Source organism: Aquila chrysaetos, chromosome 4, assembly GCF_900496995.4.
Source record: "Aquila chrysaetos chrysaetos chromosome 4, bAquChr1.4, whole genome shotgun sequence".
Classification (NCBI taxonomy): Eukaryota; Metazoa; Chordata; class Aves; order Accipitriformes; family Accipitridae; genus Aquila; species Aquila chrysaetos.
This window is the reverse complement of record NC_044007.1, coordinates 43,696,671-43,705,665: the sequence shown is the minus strand read 5'-3', so window position 1 is coordinate 43,705,665 and position 8,995 is coordinate 43,696,671. Positions and strand designations below refer to the sequence as shown.

Here is an 8,995-nt window from a genome sequence, read left to right as displayed (position 1 = left end):
CAGTAAGCCTGGCTAAAGGGCAGAAAAGAAGGTGGTTACCTAAACCTCGGCAGTAACTCTGCCAAAGACAGACTTATTACTAGAGCTTATGCAACAGTGTTCTTACTATACAATGATTTCTGGTGCAATTCAGCTTGTCAAGCCAAATGCTGGAAAAAGTCTTCTCTTCATTTTTCTCCTCAGCACTTACTGGATTTCTCTGAAAAAAGACAGAGATGTGACCAAGGCACTTCTTCTCACAAGAGATGCTATGGGGGCAGATGGCATTATATCTACCTTATATCTACAATGCTGAATTGTCAAAACTTTTGACTCTTGGCAGAAAAAAAATGTTTGTTTAGAGATATTTTTCAACTTGGAAAAAGATGTAAACTTTCAAAATAGATAGACTATCCCATCAGACACTTTAAAAATGGAAGCTGTTTTGGCTCCCCATTTATAGTAACTTCTCATTTGGAAGTTTCAGCTAACTAACAAAAACAGTAACTTAAAATATAAAATTATTAAAACTGAAAGTATTTTGAAATGATGAATAAATTAAAAGATTGATTCTTTTCACTGCACACTAACGTGTATGTCTTTGACTTTCTGCTGTCTTCCAGGATAAGATGTTTTAAAAGGCTCCCAAATGCTTTCCCACACAAGGAACACTATTATTTGCTTAGCTCTCATTACAACAGCGTTGCAAATGACCAGAACTATAAACTATGTTTACATAATTATTTGAATGAAAATGTCACAATAATTTAATATTTCTCCTAATTTTTCTGTGTTTCCCCCATCTGTATTTCAAAAAGCACAAAAAATAAATAGTGAGAGAATGTTGACAAACAGAAGGCAAAAGCCTGGAAGCCCCTCTATGAAGCTAAGAGAAATAATCTATTAATAATCTACCTGGAGTCTTTGTCTTTATGTTTAGTTTGTCTCTATCTGCAGACATGGCTGCTGCTTGTATTGTGTTTTCATTGGAGCTGGAAGGATTACCAGTAGACCATCTGTTCAGTCAGTGAGAAAAAATGTGATTGACAGGTGCCACTGACCTAAGACAGACATCTCCATTTGGTGCTTCCTGCAGAGTATAACTACGTCCTGAGTTGCTTTTTCTTCAAGTTGCAGATGAAATACATTCACTCTGAGGTGATAAAATATGTTTCATGATTGTTACAGTCTGTTTCTCTGACATGCATCCAACCACTATGTACCTGTCTTCCTCCTTTTCAACTTACTAAAACCTATGAAGTCATAAATCTAATCTCTAAGCTGGCACGATGCTGAGGGGATGAGGGACTGCAGATATCTGAGGGCAGATAATCCTGTTTGTCTCCAGAACTGTGGAGGCTGCAGGAAGAACTGGCAGGCTGCAAGAGGCCCTGACATTTGCCCGTCGGTGTAAGGACGAGCCATCTCTATGTTGTTGTCATTTAGCCCGATGTCTGGGATTTGGTTTTGTTTCATCGTTAAATAAAAGTGGTGCTTTTCCAAGAAAGGCCACTGTAAAATTGGATTCAGGAACAGCCTTTTTATTTCTTGATGTGGAGGCAAGTTTTGTTCTACTTCAGGACTCACAGCTACCATGCAGACAACTGTCAAGCAAAGGAGACCCTCCAAAATGAAGATGAAGAGGATATTAAAGCAACACAGTGGATTTTCAAGGTAAGACAAAATCCAGGGTTATCCAAATGTCCTTGGGGGAGGGGGAAAATGGTGTATCTGGAAGGAAGGCAGAAAGAAAGTGTTAATGTCATGTATAACAGCCCTAGACTATTTGTCACCAAGACATCGGTATTCATGTAGTTTTCCTTTATTCCTGAGCCTCATCCCCTGCCCTCTGTTCCTCAGTGTGTTGCAACCACAGTGACAAAGGAGGTGGTAATCCGCCTTCCTGTTAAGTGTCTGCTTTCAAACAACATATTAAGCACATCCATCTAACTCATAAAAATGATTCATACCTTGTGAAGCTAATTAGTGGTTAAAAGGGTGAGGAAAAACATGTTGCTTCATGGTATTTAGACACTGAGGTGGTCTGCATTTTTTACTGATGCTACTACCTCAGATGATTTTTATTGGTAGCTAACAAAAGAAGGTATCACAAAGAAATCAAACACAGCATAATACTAAAATCTATTAGGGTGTTACAGTAAATCCCCTTTAGTGAACCTGCAGAGCTGAACCATTTTCCTTGATTAAAAACAACAGTCATGTATCCTCTAGATTTTGTCAAAAGCCTGAAAGCTGCCTGAGGGGTGAACCAATGTTATTTATGGTGAGCAGCACACTCCTGTGCAGCTCAACAGAGCAAGAGAGACAGGTGCAAGAAACCATATCTTATTAAAACTTTGGTGCAGAAGTGGTGCACCCTGGTGCATGGTAGCGAAGAGAACGTGACAGCAAAGTCACACGCTCTTGGAACCACAAAGTTTGGGGGTTTTTTCAGACTAATGTAGCGCCAGAGTGGAGAGGGACTAAGGCAGCCAGTCAAGGTTGTTGGCAGGGCTGGTAAAAGGCAAGACAGAGGAAGAAGCCAGTCCCCATTCCACATCTGCCCTACAGCCATGCACGTTAAAGCAAGAATTGGCTTCTCCGTCCCATCTCCTTCGCCAATGCACTTCCGTTTCCAGGAGGCCATTTCATTTGAATTACAGGAATACACTCATCAGAAATCCTAAATGACTTTGCTTTTGCTGAGAGGAAATACTCAGCCTGCTTTGCCGCTATCAGGAAACTGTTTCTGATAATGAACCATGTACACTCCTTTCAGAATTTCATGTCATTCTATCTCATTATCTGTCCATTTAGCACATGAGCCTGGGGACTTCTTGGCCCTCTTGAAGGCAGAGGGGGTTTTGTCACAGGCACAATGACTCCTGAATTTAACTCTTGGTAGTCATAGCTTCTGAAACCCGTATACTGAGTTCTTTACAGCTCATGTCCCCAGTCATTTCTCATTTAGCCATCCTTTTATTCATCCCAGGTGAATAGTTCCTTTCAACTTGGTGATCGCTTTTATGGCTCTCACCTGAAATTGTTGTTTGTTGCCAAGTCTCTGAGAACATGGTGCACAGGACTGAGTCAGGGACCATACAGAGGACAACTTATTATTTCTCTGCTCTGCAAAGGGATTTATCTACAGAGGGACCTAAATGACACTGCAAGGCTCAGGCCCACTTACCATCCGCAGTTCTTTAAACACCAGCGCTGCCAGCTTCCCTTCTCCCACTGGCTATCTGTCCCATTGACTTTGTTCTGTGCTTATGTTTCTAAAAGCTGCAGCTCTGCTGGTGTAGCTCTCATCTCTCATAGCAAGGACAGCCCGCAGGGACAGCCCAGGAGATGCTCTGTAACCACTTCATGAGCTCAGGCTGAGGTGAAATTGCTGTCATGTGGAAGCTCTTGTATGAGGCTACATGCTCTGGGGGAACATGTCTCCAGAACTTCATAAAGCATATCAGCAAATGATCCTTCCACATATGTAATGTAAGCAATGTTACTAGTAGTTAATGAGTCCACAAGGACTGTGTTAGTGATAGGAAGTTAGAAAACTTACCCATCTAGAAATATGTACAGCCCTAAGGCTGGGGAACTAAAATAAATTGCAAGCTTTACTTCACATAGGAAAGAAATACTCTTTTTTACTGATAGGGAGCCAAGGCACAGAGGGTTTACATTATTTTATAGTACTTAGGAAATCAGCTTGAAGTTTGTCACTTATACTCCCGGAATAGACATGGTCACATTCTTTTTTTTTTTTTTTCTGGTGGCATTGAAGCCTGCAGAAAGTTCAGATTCTTTCTGGTAAAACGTTTCTGTATGTGACACTGGTTGCTATAGACAAACTACATTCTTAGACCCATAATTTGTGTGACTGACAGGGTCTTTGATCAGACTGATTCCCCAGCCCTCATTAATTCCTGTGTTCCCTGCCACCTTAAGTGAGGTTTTGAATTTGATGCTTCTGAATGTGAGCAGTGGCTGCTTATGAGAGCAAGTTGCCACATCTAATTCAACATGCCAAATAGTAAAAAAGTTGAAATAGTAAATAAAATGGGATTTAAAAAAAAAAACAAAAACAAACCCACATCTTTTAACAGAAGACTTGAATTATGTTTATTTAGTCTTGAACATGCTTTCAAAGAGAAACTGAATTACAAGAGAAATGTTTTTGAGAAGTGGTAGGTAGAGTTTAAAGGCCTTTTAAATTCTCTCCATGACATTTAAATTAACTCAGTGAGTTTTTTATTTCTAATCTCTATTTGCATTGCTTAAAAAGCCTTTCCCTCTGACATGTTTGCATCTTGATTTATGAAAGTGTTAAAAAGCAGAAGTGAATAAACTGCTTTTTACCAGTCTCAACACAAAGATGCAAGGACTTAACCCAGAGCTAACACAGACACATTCTTGTGTGCTCCCAATGAGCTTTTTGCAAGTTAACAAAATAAACAGCCCAGAAACATTACACTGCACAGGAAGATAGTGAGAGGCTGCAAACATATCACGTTTTTTTCTAATGACAGAATTTGGCCAAAGTCCTGCTACACAGAGCTCATTGCCATTACTTCCTCAGAAGAGGATGAGAGAGTTCTCCACAGAGATACCACATTGTAGTTCATATCCAGGTTACATCTGTGTAGGACCTGTTTCACTTCTATAACATAATTATGATTTCTAAGCGTACAGGCTCCAGATTTGGTTGGGTTTACAGACAATAGGTGACTGGGCACGTGCAGGTAGGACAGCAGTGTCAGGGCTCGGAGGGCACTAATAAGTGTTAATGGCCCTGAGCAGCCTCACCTGGGACCTCCACGCTCACCGGTGGACCCAGCAGACCTATTTAAGCTCAGCCCTGAGGGCCTGTTCCTCACCTGCTTGAGCTGTGCTGAGGGAGTGCTGGTCTCCAGCTGAGTGACAGCCATGCCCCATTTGGTGATGGAGCCACCTGGTTGAGACCTTAACCCCCACCCTGGGTGGACTTCCTGGCTTGATCTTGGCTGTCCCTTGTCAGCGTGGGCTTGCCTGCTGGTTGTGGGACCTGATCTGAGGGGTTGACTTCCCCCTTGCTGTGATACTGCCTTATGATCTGGACCTTGCTTGGACCATCTCTATGTCTGTCCTGTTTGCCTTGCTCAAATGCTGCGGGATGGGCTGTGGGATCCCCTTGGTTTCCAGCTCACCTTCCCTGAGGGAGAAGCCCTGTTCTTGCTGCTCTCTGGCAAGAAGAATCCTTTCCAGCTCCTGTTGAGATTTGCCTTACCTGTAAGGGTGTCCTTTCCTCTTTTTCCCAAGGCGTGGAGCAGAGAGGTGAAGAAAAGTGTAGTGTTAAGTGAGAAGGTGTGTGCCAAGGAAAGGCAAGTATTATTGCCTCCTTAAATGTCAGTCTGTAGGCTGAGGCCTAAAGATACCCTGCTTATACCAGCATTGCCTTTCTGCTTGCCAAGTCCTACCCGTTTGTGTTCTGCGTGGGAGACCAGGCAGAAACTGAAATGGCCACAAGCACGCTCTCTGGAGGAGCAGCCCAGGGGAAGTACGGCATCCTTTTTCCTTCATCTAGCTAATCTCAGCTCTGCAGAAATCCTTTGGGTTTGGAGATGTCAAACATTATTCCATGAACTGCATGTAACGTGGAAGTTGCTCGTGACCATGCATAGCTCATCTAAATTTTTCAGCAACTGCTATGAATCATGATTTGTTTGATAAAATAGGGATCCATTCACAAACAACTCCAGAAAGGTCAAAAATCAAAGCTGTTATTTGCAAAGGGCAACATGCAAGTTGAATGATTGCACTGCTTTGCCAAGTACTCTAGTGTCTTCAGGTGATGAGTGCTGTCACTCATTAATTACTATTACTGTCAACAGTCCCTCTGAAGTCTCATATTGTCTTTATCCTTTGTAAGAATAGGAAAAGTCCTGATATTAGTAAATATACTTACCCTTTTCAGTCAGTATAATCTCTCCCAAGTACATTTTCATGTCAGGAGTGTTTATTTGGGGAAGTCTGTTTCTCATACTTAGTCACGGTAGCATTTGCATGTCTTAAAGCTTGTGATTGTTTCATAGGCTGTTAGGAACAAAGCAAGCAGTAACTTATATCAAGAACACATTCCTTCTGTTCTTTTGAACAGGTGTTAGTTAAATAGGCTGAAACATAGTTTAATAGTCATGTTATCTAATTCTTGCGTTTGAAATGGGCAGCTAACATTCTTCATCTTTGCCAAAATAGTTATCCTTACACAGCAGATGTAAAATTTGAGACATGTTTTATGCTCTGTTTTATTCAGGAGCAAGGTTTCAAAGGAAGACAAAATTCTGGGAGAGAAACAGGAGCATTACAGGGTATTTAGGACCACCAAATTAGGAGCATCTAGTCTTTTTGACAACTTCTTTGATAATACAGTATACTTTTAGGTAGAGAAAAGAGTGGGTATTTTGTTGAATAGTTATAGATTAAGATAATGAGGTAAAAGCATATGCAGTTGGTTTTAAAGGTAAGCACAATTATTTCTAGGACAAGCTGGAGAACATTATCTCTCTGTGGTCTTCTGTCCTGTTTTCTCGATATGTAGCCTTTAAAACAAGGGTTTATCTTGTCCCTGAAGTGGTTTTACTAGTTAAGAAAGGGCTACTCCCGCATATTTTTACAGACTGTACCAAACCTTTTGAGACCTGCAGTGTCCAGCAAAATATTGGTGCATGTCTCGTCAGCAGACCTACTAGGAGGGTTAAGGCCTGTCAGCCCCCAACCCTGCAAGAGGGGTCAGGCAGAAACTGAAAGTGGTTTCTCTTGTTTGCCAGACAATTCCTCCAAGGAAAAACTTGTTTCATTCATTGCTGCTTTCAGAAGTCACAAAGTACTCCTGGGGCAGGGGAGGCAGTATTTCAGGGTTACTCCATACCCAGGTCTTCAGCACTTCTCAGGGTCAGGTCATCCATGCTGTGAAAAAGACTGTACTAGTCATTTGGGGGGTTAGAGTCCTCCCTTTCAGCTGGTCATCTGAAGTGGGAGATCTGTTAGCTTAACTATAGTACTTATAACTATGGTAAAGACATTTCATATTCAAACGATTTACGTTCATCAGGGTACGAATCTGCTGGTCAGGTAAAGCTCCTACAGTTTTCTGTATTGGGTGAGGGAAGCAAAACAAACCAGTAAGATGAAAGTAAAAAGTACAGGACTGGAATCAAAAAGAAACATTAATAGCTATTACATAATTACTCTCATAGCTAAAAACAGCCTGATCCACAACAGGCCGTGGTCACCCCAATGACCATCATCACTGCGTGCTGCATTTAAGTGTGCTGGTGTCCCCTAGAGCCCATGTATCTGCATATGTATGAGCATAATTGAGTACATAAGGGTAGGATTCAGCAAGCCACCATTCTGGAGAGGTGGCCACCAGCAGAAACACCAAATGACATTAGAGGTAGGCCTGTCATTTCATTTGTGGATCACAGACCCAGACGCACTCATGAAATTAGGCCTCCCTGTCCTGACACAGGACAGAGGAGTGCTTTCTCATTTGACAGCCCAGCACTTACTGCTGTTGCCCAAATTATGGGAAGTCCAGGTTCAAAACCTTCCCTGGAGGTGACTTGAAACCACACGCACCAGAAGAATAACCTAACTACTTACTGCAATGTGCCTGTGAGAAGGATAGCAGGGGTCCCTTCCTTCCCTTGTGTTGAAATCATTCTTTGTGGTATAATGATTTAATATTCCTTGTAGAGAGGGGGTGGTGATGCTTTAATGTGTTTAAGGCACTTACTATGCAAGGGTCTGAGATTCAATAAGAAATACTTCCATTTTCCTTTTTAACAGGTATTCAGTGAGGCCCAGACCAAAATCCACAGGGAGGTCCCTTGCAGCTAGGCGGGAAATTCATCCTCCTTCCCTCTATCTGGTTAGCCAGGTCCAAGCCAGGGACGGCAATTCTGAAAGCTGATGCTGACAGACGGCCTCCAGTGGCTAGGCCACCAGTCTGGGACATCAACCCGTGCAAATCCAGAGTGGAAGAAGGATCTGAGCCTGTATCTCCAGCAAACATGCCAATAGCAACATTCGGACATGTAGGTCTGGGGGTGGGAGCTGGGTGGTACCTCGGGCTGTGGCTCCCAGATGAAGGGTGATGCACAGACAGTGCCAAATCAGTCCCATAACTTCCTTTGAAAGATGCAGTATAAATGCTCTTTCCTGCGATTGGGAGTTTCCTCTGTCCCCATGAGGCAGCTTCCCATGCAGTATGTCGGCAGTTTTCGGATGGCATGTTTACATACCAGCTCTGTCCACGCAGGATGAGGGAGCAGGCGCTGGGTGCCCAATTCAGCCCTGTGGGTCCTGCTGGGAGCTGTGGAGGAGCACAGTGTGCTGTGAATGGGGCACCCTTTAGCAGGCCTAGCCCTGAAAGACATGCAGCAAGCCCCTGGCTTAGCTAGTATCAGTGGATAGGACTCATTTTCACCACTTGCTTGCTACAACTGGGCAGCCTTGCAGAGACCTTTCTTGTTTGGTTTGGGGTTTTCTTCTCCTCATGTCTCCTCTGAATGTCTGTAGTATACTAGACTGCTCCAGGGAGCTCAAACCATTAAATATAGCTCCTTTAAAAAATAGTATGTTTTAATCTTTAGCATCATACATGAATGTAAGAACAGATGAATGTGGCTTATGCAGGAATTATTCCATCAGGCAGAAAAGTTGCTTGTTTTTTCACTGTGCGGGTGGTTGAAGAGTGGGATAGGTTGCCCAGAGAGGTTGTGAAGTCTCCTTCCTCGAACATATTCAAACCCTGCTCAGCACAGTCCTAGGAAGCCTGAGAGCAGGAGGTTGGACTAGATGATCTGCAGAGGCCCCTTCCAACCTGTTCTGTGAAACAAAGAGCTCTTCACAGTGTCTTTCTTTTTAAGCTGTTCTGTAATTACATGGCATAATATTTTTTTAATTCATAAAAGATTTTTCTTTTGCATCCAGAAACACTCTTCTGAGAATAGCTAGCTGTATTGCTCAG

The 8,995-nt window shown here is 42.6% G+C and overlaps 1 protein-coding gene across 2 annotated transcripts in view; it reads left to right on the top strand.

Moving 5' to 3' along the window:
• The first annotated feature begins 1,544 nt into the window (after positions 1–1,544).
• Positions 1,545–8,995, top strand: part of RGS20 (regulator of G protein signaling 20) — a 40,383-nt gene continuing 32,932 nt past the window's right edge. The window contains exon 1 of one of the 2 annotated variants that reach the window (XM_030012931.1): positions 1,545–1,653. The gene's annotated coding sequence lies outside the window, so the exon portion shown is untranslated. The remainder of the gene's footprint in view (positions 1,654–8,995) is intronic. The other variant, XM_030012932.1, reaches the window with a different exon arrangement.